This window comes from Spermophilus citellus, assembly GCF_964194105.1.
Source record: "Spermophilus citellus genome assembly, chromosome: 3".
In the NCBI taxonomy this organism is placed as follows: Eukaryota; Metazoa; Chordata; class Mammalia; order Rodentia; family Sciuridae; genus Spermophilus; species Spermophilus citellus.
In genome coordinates this window covers 105,149,295-105,175,523 of record NC_138184.1, presented here as the reverse complement: position 1 = coordinate 105,175,523, position 26,229 = coordinate 105,149,295, and the positions used below count along the sequence as shown (strand labels likewise).

The 26,229-nt window shown below is 38.4% G+C and overlaps 1 protein-coding gene across 2 annotated transcripts in view; it reads left to right on the top strand.

Moving 5' to 3' along the window:
* Positions 1-26,229, top strand: part of LOC308643674 (immunoglobulin lambda-1 light chain-like) — a 375,374-nt gene that overhangs the window by 318,189 nt on the left and 30,956 nt on the right. The gene's annotated exons all lie outside the window — the stretch shown is intronic.

The window sequence follows — 26,229 nt, the reverse complement described above, 5'->3', positions numbered from 1 at the left end:
ATGAGGAGAAAAGGACCAAAAATCAGTACATAATTGATTTTCTATTGATTTCTCTTATTTATCCTTTCTTATGTAGAGATTCTGTAGATTTTACATGTTTCATCTTTCCCACTTTTTATGACTTTTCTAAAGGTGTTTTCCTCATCCAGATTTTTGAGGTACTTGGACCTTCAAAGTCTGTTAAATCTCTCTGCACCAACATTCTTATCTTGCCCTGGTTTTGACCACAGGCGACACCACTGAATCATGCTGAGCAATACTGCATGGCCATGCACTGAGCTTGAGTGTAGGGGGCTTCAGAAATATTGAGTTGTTGCCTGATGAATGAGACATAAACAATATGGCTCTGTTCTAGGGACCATTGAATAGCTGGGTTCTTCAGCCTTTGCTGGCTCTGAGTATGCAAGAATTTGCTCTTCCTTTCCTAGGTCAAGATTACACAATTGGAAAGTAGTTCCTGTAACATGAATTGTTTCCAGGGGTCCTCTCTTGATTTAAAATGTGGGCTCAATGCAGCAAAGGTTATAAAGCAGTTTAGAAAGAGGAAATTTGAGTATGGAAAGAATGGGAGGGAGAGTAGAGATCAAAATCCATATATGATCCATTGCTTCCTTAAGTTTCTTTGTTGCACTTTATGCAATCCATCAGAAGCAATTATAGCACTGAAGTGGCCCCAGTTGCATGTGACCATGGCCATGGAAGAGAAGGTACAATTTGATTAAAATTAGTGCAAGAAGCTGTCTGTGGATAGAGCTACAGAGGGTAGGGCTGGAGGAGCAGGGTCCTTTATCCACTCTGTGTCATCACAGGTGCTGCTCCTCAGAGTCCCAGATGTGTGCTACTCAGCCTTTATACCCAAATGTCCTAGAGAACCCTTCCCATTGCCTCATGTCCACGTCTAGGGAAGCAGCCTCAGAAGGTTGTGAAGGTGAATGTCTATGGGAATTTGCTCCTGAGGACATTCATAGACACTCTCTGCCCACAGACAATACCCTCAGCTGAAGGCAGCATACCAGCCTCAGTGCTCCCTGCCCAGACCCCAGGAGACATCAGGGCCCAAATTCATCTTGCATATCCTGAGAACAGTTGTGGTCCTGGACACTCTCTGTGCCCAGCAACTCATCCCAAGTGACCTTTTTTTAATCTGATTCTGTTATAGACTCCATAAAACACCAGTGAGAGAAGTGATTTTGGCCCCGGGACACAGGAGAGATGATAGATGTAGTGCACAGCACCTGAAATTAGCCTGCAACACTTGGAGAAGGAGCTGTTTTTTGGTTCCAAAGACATAACAGTCTATTATGTATAGAATTTACAGATTTGTGTGTTCTTTGTTTAATAATTTTAATATTAGTACTTCTTGTTAAATTTTTATATAAAATTTATATCTCCTTGGTAATAGTTGTTTTTTTTAAATTCATTCTGTAAAATAAAGCACACTAAACAGAGGTAGATGTTCCTGAGATAGATCTCAATGAATTACAAAGAAGTTACCCTGGTGACCCCCATCACCATCAGTTCTTCCTCCCATACCCCTCAGTTTGCTTTTGAGGTTGTTTTTTCAGGTTGGTATTATAACATTCACTAAATTAATGATGGGGGTGATACAATAAAGAAACGAATAATTAAATTGAAAGCTAAGTAAAATTCCAACTAAATTTCATAAGTGTTTAATTAATTGATCCAATTATTAGCTAACTAAATCTCCAGTCAAGACACTCAATATAAGAAAGGGCTGGGAAACACTTGGAAATTTTCATTTATGAAAATTGTAGTTTTTACAGTTTGTATCCTTTTCTCAATCAAGAAGATATTTTTTTGTAAATCACATACATATAAAACAAGTTGGAAACATACATTACAAACATACCAATGGCATTAAATACATTAACTGACACGTTTCTCATTGGAAATAGGTTGGTTGCTGTATATAGAGAGAGCATGAAAACTACTAAGATAATAATAAAGTCTAGACAAAATATAAATGTCTGCTCTATGGTAACATATGAGCATCACTCCAATCTGAACATGCTAAAATTATATAATACATTAAAAACTATGTCTTAAAACTATATACTTTAATAAGAAATAAATTCAATAAAGAATGATAATACAGGGACTGGAGTTGTGGACAAAAATCTGAGCTGGAAGACAACATTTTATTTATCTTTTGTTTGACAGACAAGTCCCTCAGCCTGCTGCACTGACCACAGGCAAGCAAAATCAATAATCACTTAAGTGGTCAGCAGGCAGGCATGGTCATGTCATTACTAGGCAAAGAGTTCAGAGACCATAAGTTCATAGGTTAGTTGCTAGTGTCAGCTCTACCTTCAGTCACAATTTTTTGGAAAGGATGGGCACACATATTGGTCCTTTGAACTTCAGTAGTCACTGCACCTCATACACCATTGAGTTCAATAGGGTACTCAAGAACTGAAGTGGCTGGTGCCAACGTGTAAGGTATTTGTAGGGTGTGTAGATCAACCCAGCCTCTGGCCCTGGAGGGACAATAGCAGCAGTAATGTAAGGAGCTCCTTTTGGCATGACAGATGTCTGTGTTTGTCTGATCAAAGGCATTGCAATAGGGTCAGCTGGAGACAAGTACTCAGGGTCACTGGTGAGAGAAAAGGTGCAGCCCCAGTTATGATCCTAGGAGCAGCTGGGGCTATTGCCACAAGAGAAAAGGCAATCAGAATCAGAAGCTTCATCAGCTGCATCTTCTTCAGCTTGCCCAATACAGTGACACATCATGGATGTACCTTGTTCTCAAAATTTTATTAAGGATAGATAAAAAAAAGGTTCTATAATTTTAACTCAGTTTGAACATTTTTACCTTTCTGCTGCAGGTACCAGTATTTGCCTCAATTATTCAATGGCCCTCTATAGTTTTACTTTGATCTATTATGAGCATCTTCCACAGTTATTAGTACATCTGAATCTTCACGTACATGCTCCCAATTCAGTTTGCTCTATTTTGCTCCTCCTTCTCTTTATCTTTCATTGAGTCTTTGCCTCGGACCATTGTTTTACCTCCAGTTTCTGCCTCAAGCTCTTTAGCTGTAAATCATCTGGGGCCAAAGATACTACCAAGAAAATTAAAATCTAGATATTTAAACTTTTTGAATTTTTTTACACAAATAGAGCACAGCTTTTCATTTCTCTGGTTGTAGATGATGCAGAGTCACTCCATTCATTAAATCATACCACACAAAGGGTAGTAATGTCTTTCTCATTCTACCATCTCGTCCCCACACACCCTCCCCTCCACCTCCTCTCCTCTGCTCAATCCAAAATTTCTCATTCTTCCCTTGATTCTCCCCCAGAATATTATGGACCTGCTCAATTTATCAGAGAATATATTTGGCCTTTGGCTTTTGGGGGTTGACTTATTATGTTCCATGATATTCTCCAACTCTGTCCACTTACCTGTCAATGCTATAATTTCATTCTTCTTTAAGGATGAGTAATATTCCATTCTGTGTCTGTACCACAGTTTGTTTATACATTCAAATGTTGAAGGGCATATAGATTGTTTCCATGGTTTAGGTACTGTGAATTCAGCTGCTATAAACACTGATGTAACTACATTACTATGGTGTGATTTTAAGTCTTTGGTGTATACATCTAAGAGTGGAAATGCTGGGTCAAATGGTGGTTCCATTAAAAGTTTTCTAAGGAGGGCTGGGGATGTGGCTCAAGCAGTAGCGCGCTCGCCTGGCATGCGTGCGGCCCGGGTTCAATCCTCGGCACCACATACCAACAAAGATGTTGTGTCCGCCGAGAACTAAAAAATAAATATTAAAAATTCTCTCTCTCTCTCTCTCTCTCTCTCTCTCAAAAAAAAAAAAAAAAAAGTTTTCTAAGGAATCTCCAATCTGCTTTCCAAAGTGGTCACACCATTTTGCAGTCACAAAAATCAGAATATTCTCTTACAGCACATTTAGTTTCTCTCATAAGTGAACAATAGTCCCCACATAATCAGGCAATTTTGCACACCTTTTATTTTTGGTACTGCCATTTAATGTGTGTACATGTCTTTCGGTACTCTGCTAATTTCTTCTCCTGGCAATCGCTAGAGGTGGTTGAAGATCCTTCAGAATTTAGACAGGATGCTCAAGTGCTTCTTGTCCTTCACTAGCTGCATCAGGTTTTCTGGGATTCTCATTTCCCCTGCCAGGCTCCACAGATTACTTCCCCGCAGATCACTTCCTCCACAGATCACTTCCCCCAATGCCTTGGCACCAACACCAGAGAGGAGGAATAGGCAGGGGCAATACCTGGACACTGTCTGCTGGGGACCCAGTGTGCCTCTCTGCACTGGCTCCTGCTCTGGGCCCAGAGCTGAGGCCTGTGGAAGCTGGCTTGTATATAAGCTACAGTGAAAGTTGAGGAATGTGTATGTACTCCAGTGTGTGGAGACACAGTGACATATGCCACAGTGGTTATGGTGGCCCAGCTGGGCAGACAGTCTTATTCCCTAGATGTATGCTAATAGAGGAATTGCTAATAGGAAACAAAATCTGCTGTTTAGGGCAATCCCTCCAGGAGAATCCCAATGTAGACCATGGGAGTTTGGGAATAGTCATGTCACCTGCTGCAGAGAATTACACACCTTTTGAAGAACAGCTCATGGTGCAAATCCTTTTCCTGGTAGGTAGAAAACAACATCAGTCATCACTTGAACATGAGGCCAGAACTGTGTGATTTGGCAGTCAGAAGGTCAAGGAGGCTCAGTATCATGGATAAATTACATCTGTGAAGGAACAAGAGCAGGGTTCCCTCCCAGTACTCTGCATGGGCATATGGTAAAGATCCCATGTTTCCAACTTTCCAGTATCAGACACTATCCCAAGAGTCCCATGTATGTCCCATTGGAGGAGATGAGACTGTGGGTACAAGGTGAGTGTGACACTACTGCTACCTGAGGGCTCTAGTCCAATAATTTCTAATAATAATACAGTGAAAGATGATTATGCAAAGTCTCCTAACCACATTAAAATTAAAAATGCATACATAATTATTTTAATAATGTTATATAACCCACTGTATCAAAGAAGTATCATTTCTACAAAGGTTAGATAAACACTTATTTATGATATAACTTATATTCTTTTTCTTATGTCATTTCTTTGAAATAGGTTTTATATATTTATGTTACATGTGAATTTGAACAGTAAAATTTCTCAGAAACATTTGATCTGTTTTCTATATTCTCATTTACATTTTTAAGCTAGATTTACTTAACTAATTAACCAAAGCATGATTGGTAATTTTCTAACCACTAAATTGTTAACAGAAATAATAGTTACCCTTTGATATTCACAGCCAGATATGTAAATGTGATTTGTGTTTGTTAGAATAAATTCAACTTGAAGGAAATAGATGTTTGTTTCAAAACTACTGTTTGACCAACTATCTTATGAAAGTCCATAATTTAAGTAGTATACTAACACAACACTTCTAAATCTATGTAGTATAATTGTTTAAAATTTTTATTTCTTCTTTTTAGATATGCATGACAGTAGAGTGGTTTTGGATATATATATATATATATATATATATATATATATATATATATATATATAGAGAGAGAGAGAGAGAGAGAGAGAGAGAGAGAATATAATTTACCATTCTTGTGGTTATACATGATGCAGAGTTATAGAGACAGAAGTTATGTAAATAATCTAATAGGGGATATAAAAAAGCAGTCTTTTCACTGTTCAATGTTACAAGCCTCTGCTATTTTCACATTTATGTTCACAGAAATGCAGTGTTGATTTTAAGTGACTGTTTTCATCATCTATAAAGAAAATAAACTATATGTTTGCAAAATCATGAAGATATTTTGGTGCCAGGTTATAATCACCAAAGAGTGACCTGAGAAAGAAATGATCCTGATGATGAAGTGGATCTTAAATCAATTGGTGTGTCTCAGATGGCTTCCATCCCTAGACACACATATGTTTTCCCAAGCAGCTCATGAACAAAATGTCCATGCTTTCATGAAAAGAGATTATTCATGTGGTCATGACAACATATTTCCACACACAGAGATGACCTGCCTATAGCCAGGTGACAACAGCAGAATCCAACCCTGAGTTCTAATATGAGGTTATTTCCTATTGGAAGCAGACAGGTACCTCAGAGCAGACTGATGACACTAGACCCTTCATCATGGCAGACTGACATTAGTTCTCAGTGAAACATGCATTTACCCTTGAGGAAGCTTGTTTTTCTTGCCTGCAGAGCTTTTGCCAAAACTGTTATCCATGAACTTAGTGAACACCTTAACCACCATTGTGGTATTCAACATGGGGCTTCTGAGCACAATGCTTATGTCACAGCCAATAAAGGGGAGCAATCAGCCATATTCCTGCCATTACTACTCTTACATTTCCCCAACATCCTAAAACACCAGGTCTGACAAAAAAGTTGACTGGCTTTTGAGAAGTCAAAGATGAATTTTGGTGAGTGGTTACACCCATATCCAATACATGATGATATTTGTGGCATAGGAAGGATTCCTGGAGCTGGAATGAGAGCATGGGAATGGGAGTGCTCCACTAGTGACTCACTAGCACAATGCTTTCTTCCCATTTTAGTAATTCAACCCTATATTGGTCTAGTGAAGAGGACTTTGTTCCAAACACAGGACACAAGAATGACTGCTCTAACCTGGGTCCAAGCCTCCCTTTTGCTACATGACAAGGAACATTAGACCAAGTTGGGGCTATTGGGTCATGATTGGTCCTGATAATCAGAGGAATTAGGTTGCCATTGCTGACTCAAAATAAGGAGGCAATATATGGAAAGAAGCATGTTCTCTCATCCTTCCTTGTACTGCAGTTAAGGTCAGAATACCAACACAATCCAACTCAGCAGGGCTATTGGTGCACTTATGTTTTCTGGAGTGAGGATTTGTGCATTCCTCCTGACACTACTAGCTAGAGATCAACACTAGCCAAAGCATTTTTTGGTGGTCAAGGGATTTAGAATAGATAAGTGAGAAATTACCAATGATGATCACAGGAATTAGAATTTTATGGAGAAATATTTATTTTAATGTGAATATATTTGAATATGTTTTCCTTCCTCTGTCTGATTCTAGTGTCATCTAACATAGGTGTTTTAAAAATAGGTAACTATCCAAGCCCGGTGTCACATGCCTGTAATCCCAGCCACTTGGGAGACTGATGCAAGAGGATTATGAGATCATAGAAGACTCAAGAAAAGCAAGGTATTCAGTGAGACCCTGTCTCTAAATAAAACACAAGATAGGGCTGGGGATGTGTCTCAGTGGTCTAGTGCACCTGAGTTCAATCCTCTGTTCAAAAGAATAAAAATAGTTAACATTTTACTTCAATATTTAATTTACAGGATATCATAGGTGGAGGAAAATGAACATACTTGAGGTCAAAAAGTGTATTGTAGAAATTGAAGATGGCAGCAAAGGGAGTGCATCACCCCCGTGTACCACGTCACTGTTCGGGAGAATGATGAATTAGAACAGAGAAAAACTATCTTGCTAGGAATTTCTAGCAAAACTGGGGTGCTCTAAAACCTAGTGGAAGGATTTTCATCGCACAAGGATCAGCTACAGGGGCTCAAACGCGAGTGATTTGTCTGCATGGAGGGTCACGCTGCTTATTCAGCAAATCGCCCTGTGGCTAGAATCTGCGGCACGCACTGGGAAGCAACGAGATAGCAATGCAAAGATACAGTGCTGCGGATTCTGTGGGCTCCTGCCAGCTGTGCAATCACTGTACACAGTGCTGAATTCTGGGTTTGAGACGGGGGAAGGAAGCGGTCCAGTTCGGTTCTCCACACCGGTCAGACCACAGAGGAGGCCAGCGGCCACCATCTTGGAGAGCTGATGTCATCATCCCTGTTTTCGACTGATCACAGCTCATTCAACTATAGAACAGGTAATTTCAGGCTGCCATTCACCTGCGTCTCACAGACAAATTTCTCAGGCTCAGTGCTAAAGAACCCGCGGAAACTGCTTCTTGGAGCCTGCTCCTATCAGAACATACACGGAGCCCGGAGCGGCCAAATTCTGGCTCCCGGAACTGCTCTGGCCCAGGGCTAAAGAACCCGTGGAAACTGCTTCTTGGAGCCTGCTCCTATCAGAACATACACCGAGCCGGAGCGGCCGAATTCTGATTCCCGGAACTTCTCTGGCCCAGGGATAAAGAACCCGCGGAAACTGCTTCTCGGTCCGGATCCTGCTGAATACTGTGGAGGCCAGAGGGGCAGAGCAGAGCCGCCGCCCGCGCCCGGAACAGCCCCAGCGACCCGCCGGAGGGGTATCACTTCACCCCAACTGCAGTAGGGGCCGAGCAGAGCCGCCGCCTGAGCCCGCAAGGTAGGCAGACCTGCGACCAACCAGCGGAACAGGCCCAGCAGCCTGCCGGTGTGGTAGACACGTCACACCAATTGGAGTAGGGGCACAGCAGAGCCGCCACCCGCGCCCGCAAGGTAGGCAGACCTGCGACAGACCGGTGGATCAGGCCAGGCGGCCTGCTGGCATGGTAGACACGTCACCCCAATTGGAGTAGGGGCACAGCAGAGCCTTTGCCCGCGCCGGAACAGGCCCAGCGGCCCAACGGCGTGGTAGTCACGTCACCCCAATTAGAGTAGGTGCAGAGCCGCCACCCGCGCCACCAAGGTAGGCAGGCCTGTGACCGACTGGTGGAAAAGGCCCAGCGGCCTGCCGGGATGGTAGACACATCACCCCAATTGGAGTAAGGGCAGAGCAGAGCCGCCGCCCATGCCTGCAAGGTAGGCAGACCTGTGACCGACCAGCAGAACAGGCCCAGGGGTCCACGGGCGTGGTAGACACGTCACACCAACTGGAGGAGGTGCAGAGCAGAGCGGCCGCCCGCGCCTACAAGGTAGGCAAACCTGCGACCAAGCAGCAGAACAGACCGAGCGGCCTGCCAGCATGGTAGACAGATCACCCCAATTGGAGGAGGAGCACAACCACTGCCCACCCTGCAAGGGAGACTTTTCAACTATACAAGAGCAATATAAATATATAGGGGGAAAATTTCAAAAACACAACAGTTTCACCAAGCAGAAAGAAACGCGAGCAGTATAAAACGACAAGGAAAGAAAGGACCACAAGCAATGCAGGTCAACTCAACTTTAGAAGAGGTAATAGCTGCAGTAGATGGAATGTCAGATAAAGAATTCAGGATATACATGCTTCAGATGACCTGGAGGCTCAAGGAAGACATTAGACAGCAAAATCAGACAATGAAAGATCACTTCGACAATGAATTACATAAACAAATCCAAGAGGCAAAAGATCAACTATACAGGGAGATAGAGGTAATAAAAAAAAAAAAAACACAAATCCTAGAAATGCAGGAAGCAATAAAACAACTTAAAAACTCAATTGAGAATACTACCAGCAGAGTAGAACACTTAGAAGATAGAACATCAGACAATGAAGACAAAGTATTTCAACTTGAAAGGAACATAGACAGCTCAGCAAGACTGTTAAGGAATCATGAGCAGAACATCCAAGAAATATGGGATAACATAAAGAGACCAAACTTAAGAGTCATTGGGATACAGGAAGGTATAGAGCTCCAAACCAAAGGAATGAGCAATCTATTCAATGGAATAATACGAGAAAACTTCCCAGACTTGAAGAATGAGACAGAATCCCAAATCCTAGAAGCCTACAGGACGCCGAATGTGCAAAATCATAAGAGATCCACACCTAGACACATTATAATGAAGATGCCCAGCATACAGAATAAGGAGAGAATTCTAAAAGCTACAAGAGAAAGGAAGCAGATTACATTTAGGGCTAAACCAATAAGGATAACAGCTGATCTTTCAACACAGACTCTAAAGCTAGAAGATCCTGGAAAAACATATTTCAAACACTGAAAGAAAATTGGTTCCAACAAAGAATCGTGTATCCAGTGAAATTAAGCTTCAGGATGGAAGATGAAATTAAAACCTTCCACGATAAACAAAAGTTAAAAGAATTTGTAGCTAGAAAACCATCTCTTCAAAACATCCTTGGCAAAACATTACAGGAAGAGGAAATGGAAAATAACAATGAAAACCAACAGTGGGTGCTGAGGGCCATTACCAAGTAGAAATGACGCATCAAAATTTCCTTGCTAGCGTACCCCATGTTAATGATTTCGCTGTTGACATTGCATGTAAGGTGACCTTGCTCAAAGACCAAGGCGGATCTGGGTTTAGAGCTGATCAGGTTTGAGGAAGTATCCCGGTCCTTGGGTTAAGGGCGTTCCCAGTTTAAGACCTTGGATTTTAGGGAAGTTCGATGTTGAGGATTATTGCTGCTGGAATTAGGGCGTTCCTGCTGCCTGAGCTCCCATTGAGTTCTCGTGAGATTCAGAGAGCATTTTTGGGAAAGAAAGCCTCGTGGAGTAGGTGATTTGGGTGGCAGCAGAACTGGGATTGGCCCAGAACGTGTGTGGAGGCCGGTGTGAGTTTGGGAATAAAGAATTGCTGTTTGAATCTACAAAGCTGTGTGGTGGCTTGTGATTCTGTGCCCAGCCAAGACTGCGGCAAGTGGGAGGGAGGACAGTAAAGGGGGGAAAGTAATCAAAGAGGAAAACGAATCAGGTTTAGTAACATTAATAAACAAATATGGCTGGAAGAACAAACCATATCTCAATAATAACCCTAAATGTTAATGGCTTAAACTCACCAATTAAGAGACACAGGATAGTAGAATGGATCACAAAACAAGACCCAACAATATGCTGCCTACAGGAGACGCATTAGATAGGAAAAGATATACATAGACTGAAGGTGAAAGGTTGGGAAAAATCATATCACTCACATGGACTTCAGAAACAGGCAGGAGTGTCCATACTCATATCAAATAAAATAGATTTCAAGCCAAAGTTAATCAAAAGGGATAAAGAGGGACACTACATAATGCTCAAGGGAACCATACACCAACAAGACATAACAATCATAAATATATATGCCCCAAACAATGGTGCAGCTATGTTCATCAAGCAAACTCTTCTCAAGTTCAAGAATCTAATAGACCACCATACAATAATCATGGGAGACTTCAACACACCTGTCACCACTGGACAGATCTTCCAAACAAAAGTTGAATAAGGAAACTATAGAACTCAATAACACAATTAACAACCTAGACTTAATTGACATATATAGAATATACCACCCAACATCAAGTAGTTACACTTTTTTCTCAGCAGCACATGGATCCTTCTCAAAAATAGATCATATATTATGTCACAGGGCAACTCTTAGACAATATAAAGGAGTAGAGATAATACCATGCATCTTATCTGATCATAATGGAATGAAACTGAAAATCAACGATAAAAGAAGGAAGGAAAAATCATGCATAACTTGGAGAATGAATAATAGGTTACTGAATGATCAATGGGTTTTAGAAGACATCAAGGAGGAAATTAAAAACTTCTTAGAGTTAAATGAAAACACAGACACAACATATCGGAATCTATGGGACACATTGAAAGCAGTTCTAAGAGGAAAATTCATTGCTTGGAGTTCATTCCTTAAAAAAAGAAAAAACCAACAAATAAATGATCTCATACAACACCTCGAAATCCTAGAAAAAGAAGAGCAAAATAACAGCAAAAGAAGTAGAAGGCAAGAAATAATTAAAATCAGAGCGGAAATCAACGAAATTGAAACAAAAGAAACAATTGAAAAAATTGATAAATCTAAAAGTTGGTTCTTTGAAAAAATAAATAAGATTGACGGACCTTAGCTATGCTAATGAAGAGAAGAAGAGAGAGAACTCAAATTACTAGCATACAGGATGAAAAATGCAATATCACAACAGACACTTCAGAAATACAGAAGATAATCAGCAATTATTTTGAATCCTTATACTCCAATAAAATAGAAGATAGTGAAGGCATCGATAAATTTCTTCAGTCATATGATCTGCCCAGATTGAGACAGGAGGATATAGACAACCTAAACAGACCAATATCAATTGAGGAAATAGAAGAAACCATCAAAAGATTACCAACTAAGAAAAGCCCAGGACCGGATGGGTATACAGCAGAGTTTTACAAAACCTTTAAAGAGGAACTAATACCAATAATTTTCAAGCTATTTCAGGAAATAGAAAAAGAGGGAGAACCTCCAAATTCATTCTACGAGGCAAACATCACCCTGATTCCTAAACCAGACAAAGACACTTTAAAGAAAGAAAACTACAGACCAATATCTCTAATGAACCTAGATGCAAAAATCCTCAATAAAATTCTGGCGAATCAGATTCAAAAACATATCAAAAAAATTGTGCACCATGATCAAGTAGGATTCATCCCTGGGATGCAAGGCTGGTTCAATATAGGGAAATCAATAAATGTTATTCACCACATCAATAGACTTAAAAATAAGAACCATATGATCATCTCGATAGATGCAGAAAAAGCATTCGACAAAGTACAGCATCTTTTTATGTTCAAAACTCTTCAAAAAATAGGGATAACAGGAACATACCTCAACATTGTAAAAGCAATCTATGCTAAGCCTCAGGCTAGCATCATTCTGAATGGAGGAAAATTGAAGGCATTCCCTCTAAAATCTGGAACAAGACAGGGATGCTCTCTCTCACCATTTCTATTCAACATAGTTCTCGAAACACTGGCCAGAGCAATTAGACAGATGAAAGAAATTAAAGGCATAAAAATAGGAAAAGAAGAACTTAAATTATCACTATTTGCAGATGACATGATTCTATACCTAGCAGACCCAATAGGGTCTACAAAGAAAGTATTAGAGCTAATAAATGAATTTAGCAAAGTGGCAGGATATAAAATCAACATGCATAAATCAAAGGCATTCCTGTATATCAGCGACAAATCCTCTGAAATGGAAATGAGGAAAAACACTCCATTCACAATATCCTGAAAAATAAAATAAAATACTTGGGAATCAACCTAACAAAAGAGGTGAAAGACTTATACAATGAAAACTACAGAACCCTAAAGAGAGAAATAGAAGAAGATCTTAGAAGATGGAAAAATATACCCTGTTCATGGATAGGCAGAACTAACATCATCAAAATGGCGATATTACCAAAAGTTCTCTATAGGTTTAACGCAATGCCAATCAAAATCCCAACGGCATTTCTTGTAGAAATAGAGAAAGCAATCATGAAATTCATATGGAAAAATAAAAGACCCAGAATAGCAAAAACAATGTTAAGCAGGAAGTGTGAATCAGGCGGTATACTGATACCAGACTTCAAACTATACTACAGAGAAATAGTAACAAAAACAGCATGGTACTGGTACCAAAACAGGCGGGTGGACCAATGGTACAGAATAGAGGACACAGAAACCAATCCACAAAACTACAACTATCTTATATTTGATAAAGGGGCTAAAAGCATGCAATGGAGGAAGGATAGCATCTTCAACAAATGGTGCTTGGGAAAACTGGAAATCCATATGCATCAAAATGAAACTGAATCCCTTTCTCTCGCCATGCACAAAAGTTAACTCAAAATGGATCAAGGAGCTTGATATCAAATCAGAGACACGACATCTGATAGAAGAAAAAAGTTGGCTACGATCTACATACTGTGGGGTCGGGCTCCAAATTCCTCCGTAGGACACCCATAGCACCAGAGTTAATAACTAGAATCAACAAATGGGACTTACTCAAACTAAAAAGTTTTTTCTCAGCAAAAGAAACAATAAGAGAGGTAAATAGGGAGCCTACATCCTGGGAACAAATTTTTACTCCTCACACTTCAGATAGAGCCCTAATATCCAGAGTATACAAAGAAGTCAAAAAATTAGACAATAAGATAACAAATAACCCAATCAACAAATGGGCCAAGGACCTGAACAGACACTTCTCAGAGGAGGACATACAATCAATCAACAAGTACATGAAAAAATGCTCAACATCGCTAGCAGTCAGAGAAATGCAAATCAAAACCACCCTAAGATACCATCTCACTCCAGTAAGATTGGCAGCCATTAGGAAGTCAAACAACAACAAGTGCTGGAGAGGATGTGGGGAAAAGGGTACACTTGTTCATTGTTGGTGGGACTGCAAATTGGTGAAGCCAATTTGGAAAGCAGTATGGAGATTTCTTGGAAAGCTGGGAATGGAACCACCATTTGACCCAGCTATTCCCCTTCTTGGTCTATTCCCTAAAGACCTAATAAGAGCATGCTACACGGACACTGCTACATCAATGTTCATAGCAGCACAATTCACAATAGCAAGACTGTAGAACCAGCCTAGATGCCCTTCAATAGATGAATGGATTAAAAAATGTGGCATTTATACACAATGGAGTATTACTCTGCATTAAAAAATGACAAAATCATAGAATTTGGAGGGAAATGGATGGCATTAGAGCAGATTATGCTAAGTGAAGCCAGCCAATCCCTAAAAAACAAATGCCAAATGTATTCTTTGATATAAGGAGAGTAACTAAGGACAGAGCAGGGACGAAGAGCATGAGAAGAAGATTAACATTAAACAGGGATGAGAGGTGGGAGGGAAAGCGAGAGAGAAGGGAAATTGCATGGAAATGGAAGGTGATCCTCAGGGTTATACAAAATTTCATACAAGAGGAAGTGAGGGGAAAGGGATAAATAATACAAGGGGGAGAAATGAATTACAGTAGAGGAGGTAGAGAGAGAAGAGGGGAGGTGAGGGGAGGGGAGGGGGGATAGTAGAGGATAGGAAAGGCAGCAGAATACAACAGACACTAGTATGGCAATATGTAAATCAATGGAAGTGTAACTGATGTGACTCTGCAATCTGTATACAGGGTAAAAATGGGAGTTCATAACCCACTTGAATCAAAGTGTGAAATATGATATGTCAAGAACTATGTAAGGTTTTGAACAACCAACAATAAAAAAATAAAAAAATTTAAAAAATTTAAAAAAATAAAGTGTATTGTATGCTCTTGCTTGGAAAAGATGCACATTTGGGGTGGGGGTGTTGATGGATCATCTTATTAGATGTAGCCTGGATATCATAATTATCTTTAGGTGGAGAATGAGTGATCATGGAAGTGGCAATGAGTTTCTGGTTGACACAGGTGGGATATGGTGCCATTTGTAGTTAAAAATGTGTTAGCTTCAGTGTATTCCTAAAAATTGATCACATGTATATTTCTGGTAGTAGGAGGAATGCTTTCTATTGTATAAGCTATGGAGGATAGAAGTGAATGCCTTTAATCATGTGACTCATGCCTGCATATGTGTATCTGTTGGGCCACTACATAGAGAGGGGGGGTCAGGTTGTTCACATGTCCTTGGATTCACCTCCAGCATGGTTCTGATGCTTCAACTCTTTCATAACCCAGAATACTAGGACATCTGGCTCAATTTTTATTTTAACAAATGCAAGGAAAGAGTGGTGCTAGATGAGGCATTAGGATATTTACCATGGAATTTAGCAGCCTAGAGCAGCTTTCTGAGTATAGAATGGCCTTCCTGGTCCATGATTAGTCAGGTATGTTGTTGTTGCTGTGATGAAAATCTGACAAGAAAAAATTAGAGGAGGAATTTTTTTGGACTCAGGTTTTGAAATTTGTCTGTTCATATATGGCCTTCTTGATTTCTCTGTTTCTAAACTGAGGCAAAATATCATGTCCTAATGACATAGAGAAGAAAAGCATCTTGAATCATGACAATCAGGAATCAGAGAGACCTCAGTCTCTCAGAGAGACTAGGAAAAAAATAGAAACCCCAAAGTCTCATCCCCAGTGACAACCTCATTCAGCCACAGTCTACCTGTATATAGTTACCACCTATATCATTAGATTAACCACTGATTAGTTTTCACCTCACCACCTCTTCGTTTTTCCTCTCAAAATTCTTGCATTGCCTCACCCATGAGATTTGTGGGACACCCTATATCCAAACCATAACAGTCTCTGAATGCCTTTGTGGGACATCACTCTTCATTGATTTCTGTCCTCAAATGCATGGCACAGCTGGGATCTCTGAGACCTCTCTCAGATTTTTGGGATAAGTGTGTGTTTGGTCAACATTCAAAAAGCCATTCAAATCAGCTGTGAGGACAAAAGAAGAGACAGGAGGTGGAGGTTCAGCATTCAAATTTCTTCAAGCTGCTTTGGGCAAAATATCATCCTTGCTCTCGTGACCTCTGGTTATAGTCACTTTCCAGATGTTGATCCCTTTGCCAGTCTTCCCACTCTACAGAGCTGTTTTTTGTTTTGTTTTGTTTTAATCTGGATCTAGTTCAGATGGGCTGTTGCTCTTTCATGTTCCTATCCATAGGCAGGGCGGCTCCCTGCTGAGAGACCACTGATGACAAGTGACTCAGCATAAGATCACCATGGGCCCTCACATTCTTAATAGTCCTCTCAGTAGCTCCAAGATGGACTTTGGTTTCATCTTTGGCATTTCATTTAATGTTCCTCTTATTGTTAACATGCTTTTATGCATTTCACAGTTATACATTGTTTACCTAATCAACCACCTTCTTTTATGGATTTACCACCAATTTTAGTCTCAAACTTTGTGTTTGACATATTTCATTCTGCAATGTACCATAAATAGCCACATTTATTTTTATTTTTTAATCATCCATGCTTTATTTGGCATGTTTAAAATCACCACAATCCAGACCTGATGGACAAAACAAATTTAGGTCCTTTATTATCTGTGAAGTTCATCAGTGTCACAGTTTCCAGGGCTGAGCTCTGAAAAATGAGTTGTCAAGGATTCCTCAATCAGGGAGAATCCTGCCTCTGAACCAAGGTGAATTCCAGGTTCAAGGCTCTGAATTGAGGCAGCTTAGAGTCAGTGTCACTCTGAGATTCTCCTCAGGGATCCTGTCCATTCTTCATGCAGGGAGAAGTGACCAAGTGCTCCCTTCCCTCATGCATGACCGCATAGGAAATTCTTCCTGGAAAAAACGTATGTATGGCTGAAGGTGGGAGGAAATGCCAGAGAGGACTGTGAAGCCATCTTTGGAAGACCCTAGGTAGAGAAGTCTTCCCAGGGATGACTTCTGGACAGTGATAAATAGTTCCCTGAGATTAGCAGGAGGCACATGCAGTCAGGCTGGGAGAAGGAAACAGACCGTAGGAGCCCACATTTTCTCATACAATGCCCCCTCCTACAGCACCTAGACCTTAGAGTTTTCTCCCTAAGGAAATTCAACCAGCATGGTCTGCCATGTTTACACATACAATCAGCCTCCTTCAGTGCATTTCCCAGGTGGGTGTGCCTTGGCTCTTGCCAGTGTCCTGGGGGTGACCCTGTGTTTGTCTGACCCTCAGAATGTGGTCACTGAAACAACAGACACAGTTTAAACTCTCCTGATGTCCTTTCATGGACTGAATTTGGACTCCTCCTGTTCACCCCCAGGGCTGGCCTCACTCCTGAACTCTGCCTATGCAACCCCAGCTGAGGGCAGCATACCAGCCTCAGTGCTCTCTGCCTAAACTCCAGGAGAGATCAGGGCCCAAATTCATCTTGCATATCCTGAGGACAATTGTGGTCCTGGCCACTCTATGTGGCTAGCAACTCATCCCAAGTGATCTTTTTACCTTGTTCTGTTTTATAGACTCCATAAGACACCTGGGAGAGCAGAGATTTTGGCCCTGGGACACAGGAGAGATGATACCTGCAATGCACAACAGCTGGAATTAACCTGCAAGACTCAGAGCAGGAGCTTGTTTTTTGGTTCCAAAGACATAACTGTCTATATTGTATAGAATTTGCAGATTTATGTATTCTTTGTTTAATAATTTTAATATTAGTACTTCATGTTAAGTTTTTATATTAAATTATATTTACTTGATAATAATTGCTTTTTAAATTCATCTTGTAAAATAAACACACTAGGGAAGAGAGGTGAGAGGGAAAGGGAGGGAGAAGGGGAATTGCATGGAAGAGGGAAGGAGACCCTTATCATTATACAGAATACATGTGTGATGATGTGAGGGGAAAAAAAAGAAGTGTGTCACATTAGATCTGGTAGAGACAAGTGATGGGAGGGGAGGGGAGGGGAAGGGGAAAAGGAAGTTCAGCAGAATAAAATAGACATTAGTATTGCTGTATATATATACACGTGACTGCATGACCAATGTGATTCTGCAACCTGTACACTCAGAAAAATGAGAAATTATACCTCACCTGATTCAAAAGTATGATATGTCAAGATCATTGTACTGTCATGTGTAAGTAACTAAAACAAATTAAAACACACACACACACACACACTAAACAGAGGAAGATGTTACTGAGGCAGATCTCAATGAATTACAAAGCAGTTACCTGGTGGACCCCCATTATCATCACTCCTCTCCTCCCACACCCCTCAGTTTGGTATTATAGCATTCACTAAATTATTGATGTGGGTGAATAGATGCAATAAAGAAACAAATTATTAAATTGCAAGCTAAGTTAAATTCCAACTAAATTTTCTAAGTGTTTAATTAATTTATCCATTCATTAGCTAACTGAATCTCAAGTCATGTCACCCAATATAAGAAAGGGCTGGGAAACAATTGGCAATATTCATTTATGAAAAATTGTAGTTTTACATTTTGTATCCTTTTTCAATCAAGAACAATATTTTTGTAATATATCACATACATATAAAACAAGTTGGAAAACATACATTAAAAACTTGTAACAATGGCTTTAAATACATTAACTGACATGTTTCTCATTGAAAATAGGTTGGTTGCTATATATATATATATATATATATATATATATATATATATATATATATATTCATGAAAACTACTAAGTTAATAAAGTCTAGACAAAATATAAATGTCTGCTCTGTGGTAACATATGAGCATCACTACAATCTAACCATGCTAAAAGTTACATAATACTGTAAAAATGTCTTAAAAAATATATACTTTAATAAGAAATAAATTCAATAAAGAATGATAATACAGGGACTGGGGTTGTGGCTCAGTGGTAGAGTACTTACCTCACACATGTGAGGCCATGGGTTTGATCCTAATCACCACATATAATAAATAATTTAAAGGCATTGAGTCCATCTACAACTAAAAATATTTATTTATAAAAGAATGATGGGCTGGGGTTGTAGCTCAATAGTAGAGCACTCACCTAGCATACAAGAGGCACTGAGTTCGATTCTCAGCACCACATATAAATAAATAAAGTTCCATTGATAACTAAAAATTATGTAAGAAAAAAAGAATGATAACACTGAGAACCAAGGCATTCAGATTTCAAAATTCATGCTTATTTTTGGGTGATCCAATATTTTGTCAACTAAGTTTTCAAAATTTTTTCAAAGCCAACATTACTCATATATGTTACTCATCTATTATTTCATAAATTTACTTTTCCCATAAAAGACCTTTGATAAACATCCAAAATATTCAGGTTAAATATATTTGAAATGAAGCTGAAAGAAATACTGGTATCTTTTTTCACTGTGACCTCAAGTGTTTAAGTATTACAAGTTATTCACCCAACACAACAAAGTTAAAATCATAATGGCACAACATGTATTGTAAATAAATCAAAACAACAGCATGTGTAACACAAAGATAGAGCAGTGGCACATTAAATGAAAACTAGCTGATTACAAACAACTGTCTACTGCAGAGCATAAAATTAATAGAGTTCAAGTGAGAGAAGGTAATGGAGAGGTCACCATGAATGTGCCAACTGATGATTTTGCTGACTACTGTTGTCCAGAATGGAAATCAAAAAAATATATATTTGTAAAAACTTTGATAGGTATACAATTATCTCCAGTGTTAAAAAAAAATAAAGATTTCCAATGCATCTGCCTTCTCAAAATAGAATAAAGCTCTAACTTTGTCAACTGGTGTTTCGATCACACATAATTTTTACCTCTGAATTTTTTGGGTTGACATTGATTACTGTAACAACCAAAATTAGTCCATGATGACATGTTTTTAAAAACTTTTTAAAAACTTACTACTCAGATATTAGAACAGTTATCAATTTTTTACAGTATCAAATTTGTCAAATTTACATTAAGGTCATGTGGCACACATTATGTAATTCAAAGCCTCAACACATTTGTCCCTGTCATATCTTCTTTCACACATACACACACACACACACACACACACACGCACACACACACACATTTCTTCATCAGCCCTCTTGTGTAGTAGAAGTGTCTAGCTTTTGTTCATTTTTTCAATGCAATACACTTCTATCTACAATTTCATTACATGCATACAGCAAAAAAGCAATTATGGGTTTTACACATTCATGATAATTTTCTATACAGGGAGGTTTAAAACAGTACTTCAACAGTTTTCCCAGTAATGTGACACAGAATGATTGTACCTTGTTCTCAAAATTTTAATAAGGAGATATAAAATACAGGTTCAATCATTTTAACTCAAGTATCCATCTTTTAAAAAATAGTGTTGCAGTGTTGTTCTTTGCATTACTTTTAAAACTTTTTAAGTTTTTCTCTCATGGCACAATCTTCTAATACTTCATATATGAGAGGCAATTTTTTTAAAAATTGCAACTTCTGCCCTTGGAAGGGCTCTGTAGTGACTGAATGACATATGAGAATTTTTTATTAATTTTATATATTTACATATATGATAATGGAATGCATTCCAATTCTTATTACACACATAGAGCACAATTTTTCACATCTTTGTATATTAAATATGGTCACACCGATTCATGCCTTAACACAGTTACTTTGTGTGTTTTTTTGCATTACAATTCTTATCACACATATATTCCACAATTTTTTCATATTTCTGGTTGCATATAAAGTATGTTGACCCCCAATTCAAGTCTTCATACATGTACTTTGGATAATGATGCCCATCACATTCCACCATCCTTGCTAATCCCCTGCCCCCTCCCTTTACCTCCCACCCCTCTTTCCTATCTAGAATTCATCTAATCCTCCCATGCTCCCCCTCCCTACCTCACTATATCAGAGAAAATATTCGGCATTTGTTTTTATGTGTGTGTGGATTGGCTAATTTCACTTAGCATTATCTTCTCCAACGCCATTAATTTACCTGCAAATGCCATGATTTTATTCTATCTTATTGCTCTTATTCCTCAGTGCTCCCTGCCCAGACCCCAGGAGAGATCAGGGCCCAAATCATCTTGCTTATCCTGAGGATAATTGTGGTCCTGGCCACTCTCTGTGGCCAACAGAGTAAAATTCCGTTGTGTATATGTGCCACATTTTTTAATCCATTCATCCACTGAAGGGCATCTAGATTGGCTCCACTGTTTAGCTATTGTGAATTGTGCTGCTATAAACATTGATGTGGCTGTGTCCCTGTTGTATGGTGTTTTTAAGTGCTTTGGGTATAGTCTGAGGAGAAGGGATACCTGAGTTAAATGGTGGTTCCATTCCCAGATTTCCTAGGAATCTCCATACTGCTTTCCATATTGGCTGCACCAATTTGCAGTCCCACCAGCAATGTATGAGTGTACATTTTTCCACATTCTCACCAACATTTTTGTTGTTTGTCTTCATAAGAGCTGCCATTCTGACTGGAGTGAGATGATAACTTAGAGTAGTTTTGATTTGCATTTCTCTAATTGCTAGAGATGATGAGCATTGTTTTATATATCTGTTGATTGATTGTAAATCCTCTTCTGAGAAGTGTCAAAATTTTCAAGTCCTTGGCCCATGTGTTGATTGGGTTATTTGTTGTTGTTTTTAATGTATGTGTGTGTGCTTAGCTTTTTGAGTTATTTATATATCCTACAGATTAGTGCTCCATCTGACATGTGAGGGGTAAAAATTTGCTCCCAGGATGTAGGCTCTCTGCTCACCTCACAGATTTTTTCTTTTTGCTAACAAAAAACTTTTAGTTTGATTCTATCCTATATATTGATTCTTGGTTTTAATTTTTGTGCTATAGGAATCTTATTAAGGAAGTTGGGGCCTAATCCCACATGATGAAGATTAGAGCCTACTTTTTTTTCTATTAGTGCAGTCTCAGGTTTAATTCCTAGGTTCTTGATCCATTTTGAGTTGGTCTTGTGCATGGTGAAAGACAGGGGTTTAATTTCATTTTGTTGCATATGGGTTTCCAGTTTTCCTAGCACCATTTTTTGAAGATACTCTCTTTTATTCAGTGCATATTTTTGGCACCTTTGTCTAATATAAGATAATTGTAATTTTGGAGGTTAGTCTCTGTGTCCTCTATTCTGTATCATTGATCTACCAGACTGTTTTGGTGTGAATAGCATGCTGTTTTTGATACTATTGCTCTATAGTATCGTTAAAGGTCTGGTATAGTGATGCCACCTGCTTCACTTATCCTGCTAAGGATTGCTTTAGCTATTCTGGGTCTCTTATTTTTCCATATGAATTTCATGATTGCTTTTTATATTTCTATGAGGAATATCATTGGGATTTTGATCAGTATTGCATTAAACCTATATATTGCTTTTGGTACTATGGTCATTTTGATCATATTAATTCTGCCTAACCAAGAACAAAGGTATATCTTTCCATATTCTAAGATCTTCTTTGATTTCTCTCTTTAGGGTTCTGTAGTTTTCATTATACAGATCTTTCATCTCTTTTTTATTAAGTTGATTCCCAATTATCTTATTTTTTTAGGTTATTGTGAATGGGGTAGTTTTCCTCATTTCCTTCTCAGAGGATTTTTCACTGATATACAGAAATGCCTTTGATTTATGGGTTTTGATTTTATATACTGCTACTTTGCTGAATTCATTTACTAGTTCTAGAAACTTTCTGGTGGAGCTTTTGGGGTCTTCTAGGTATAGAAGTCCTTAGCAAATAGTGCAATTTAATTTCTTCTTTTCCTATGTATATCTCTTTAATTTATTTTGTCTAATTGCTCTGGCCAGTGTTTCAAAAATTATGTTGAATAGAAGTGGTGAGAGAAGGCATCCCTGTCTTGTTCCAGATTTTAGATGGAATGCTTTCAATTTTTGTCTGTTTAGAATGATGTTGGCCTGTGGATTAGTGTAAATAGCCTTTACCATGTTGAGATATATTCCTATTATCCCTAGTTTTTCTAGTGTTTTGAACTTAACTGTATGTTGTATTTTATCAAATGCTTTTTCTATGTCTATTGTGGTGACCACATGATTCTTATCTTTAAGTCTATTGATGTGGTGAGTTACATTTATTGATTTCTGTATGTTGAACCAACCTTGCATCCTTGGGGTGAATCCCACTTGATCATGGTGCATGAACTTTTTGATATGTTTTTGTATTCAATTTGCCAGAATTTTATTGAGAAATTTGCATCTATGTTCATTAGACATATTGGTCTGAAGTTTTCTTTTTTGATGTGTCTTTGTCTTGTTTGGGGATCAGGGTGATATTGGCCTCATAGAATGAGTTTGGAATGACTGCCTCTTTTTCTATATAGTGAAATAAATTGAAGAATGTTGGTATTAGTTCTTCTTTAAAGGTCTTGTAGAACTTGGCTATGTAACCATCCAGTCCTGGGCTTTTCATGGTTGGTAAGCCTCTGATGGCTTCTTCTATTTCCTCACTTGATATTGGTCTGTTTAAATTGTGTATATCTTCCTGACTCAATCTGGGAAGATCATATGACTTAAGAAATCTGTCAATGCCTTCAATGTCTTCTATTTTGTTGGAGTTTAAGATTTCAAAATAATTATCCTCAGTATTTCTGTAGTGTCTGTTGTGATATTACCTTTTTCATCATGTATGCTGGTATTTTGAGCTCTGTCTTCTCTTCATTAGTGTGGCTAAGGGTCTGTCAATTTTATTATTTTTTCAAAGAACCAACTTTTTTTATTGGTCATTCAAAACATTACAAAGTTCTTAATATATCATATTTCACAATTTGATTCAAGTGGGTTATGAACTCCCATTTTTACCCCGTATACCGATTGCTGTATCACATCAGTTACACTTCCATTGATTTACATATTGCCATTCTAGTGACTGATGTATTCTGCTGTTTATCCTATTCTCTACTATCCCCCTTCCCCTCCCCTCCCCTCCCCTCCCCTTTTCTCTCTCTACCTACCAACTTTTTGTTTTGTCAATTTTTTCAATTGTTCCTTTTGTTTTGATTTCATTGATTTCAGCTCTGATTTTAATTATTTCTTGCCTTCTACTGCTTTTGCTGCTGATTTGTTCTTCTTTTCCTAGGGCTTTGAGATGTAGTGTGAGGTCATTTATTTTTTGACTTTTTCTTCTTTTAAGAAATGAACTCCATGCAATGAATTTTCCTTTTAGTACTGCTTTCATAGTGGCCCAGAGATTTTGATATGTTGTGTATATGTTCTCATTTACTTCTAAGAATTTTTTAATCTCCTCTTTGATGTCTTCTGGAACCCATTGTTCATTCAGTAGCATATTGTTTAGGCTCCAAGTGATGGAGAACTTTTTTTTATTTTGTTGTTGATTTCCAATTTCATTCCATTAAGATCCAATAAAATGCATGGTAGTATCTCTAACTTTTTGTATTTGCTAAGAGTTGCTTTGTGGCATATTATATGGTCTGTTTTAGAGAAGGATCCATGTGCTGCTGAGAAGAAAGTGTATGCACTCGGCGCAGGTTGACATATTCTATATATGTTAGTTAAGTCTAAGTTATTGATTGTGTTATTGAGTTCTGTAGTTTCTTTTTCAACTTATGTTTGGGAGATCTATCCAGTGATAAGCGAGGTCTGTTAAAGTCACCCAAGATTATTGTGTTGTGGTCAATTTGTCTCTTGAACTTGAGAAGAGTTTGTTTGATGCTCATAGCTGCACCATTATTTGGGGCATATATATTTATGATTGTTATGTCTTATTGGTGTAGATTCCCTTGAGCTGTATGTAATGTCTATCTTTATCCCTTTTGATTAACTTTGACTTGAAGTCTACTTTATTTGATATGAGTATGGAAACCCCTGCTTGCTTCCACAGTCCATGTGATTGGTATGATTTTTCCCAACATTTTACCTTCAGTCTGTACATGTCTTTTCATATCAGATGAGTAACCTGGAGGTAGCTTATTGTTGGGTCTTTTATTTAATCCAATCTGCAAGCCCATGTCTTTTTTTGGTGAGTATAAGCCATTAACATTTAGGGTTACTATTGAGACATGGTTTGTATTTACAGCCATATTTGTTTATTTTTATTATTTAACTTGGCTTGGTTTTCCTCTTTGATTAGTTTTTCCTTTACTGCACTACCTCCCTCTGTTGATTTTCATTGCTGTTTTTCATTTTCTCTTCATGAAATATTTTTGCCAAGGATGTTTTGTAGTGCCAGCTATAAATTGTTTTAACTTTTGTTTATCTTGGAAGGTTTTTATTTCATCTTCAAATATAAAGCTTAATTTTACTGGATACAAGATTCTTGGTTGGCACCCATTATCTTTCAGAGTTTGATATATATTGTTCTAGGATCTTCTAGCTTTCAGGGTCTGGGTTTAAAAATCTGCCATTGTACAAATTGGTTTTCCCCTATATGTAATCTGTTTCCTTTCTCTTGTGGCTTTTAAAATTCTCTCCTTATTCTGTATGTTGGGCATTTTCATTATACTGTGCCTTGATGTGGATCTGTTGTGATTTTGTACATTTAGCATCCTGTAGGCTTCTTGAATTTGGATTTCCAATTTATTCTTCATGTTTGGAAAGATTTCTGGTATTATTTCATTGAATAGATTGTATATTTCTGTGATTTGGTCTTCTATGCCTTCTTCTATCCCAATAACTCTTAAATTTTAACTCTTAAATAACTCTGAAATTAAAAAAATAGGGTTAGACTTTTGTTCTTTGCATTACTTTTAAAACATATTCTTAAGTTTTTATCTCATGGTACAATCATCTCATATTTCATATATGAGAGGAAATATATTAAAAAATGCACCTTCTGCCCTTGGAGGGCACTGTAGTGACTGAAAAGCATATGAATTTGAATACTTTTCAAATCACTTCACCAATGACTTGCCTGAGTTCATGATTGTTGCATTAGCACACAGTTCATTCAGAGAGAGTGTGAGTTTGCTATGAGGAGAAAAGTTTCCTAGAAGTCTTTCACAGTTACTCCCTCTGTCACTGTGTAGTCAAGGGCCATCTGTCTCCCACGGAAGCCTATTTATCATTCTCTTGGGGTAAGACATTGAAAGATGATCAATGCTTGGAATGATTTGGGCCCTAATACTTTACTATTATTCAGTACAGGTTCTAGAACCACTTTCATCCACACAGGGGTAGAGTTGGTGGACAAAAAGCT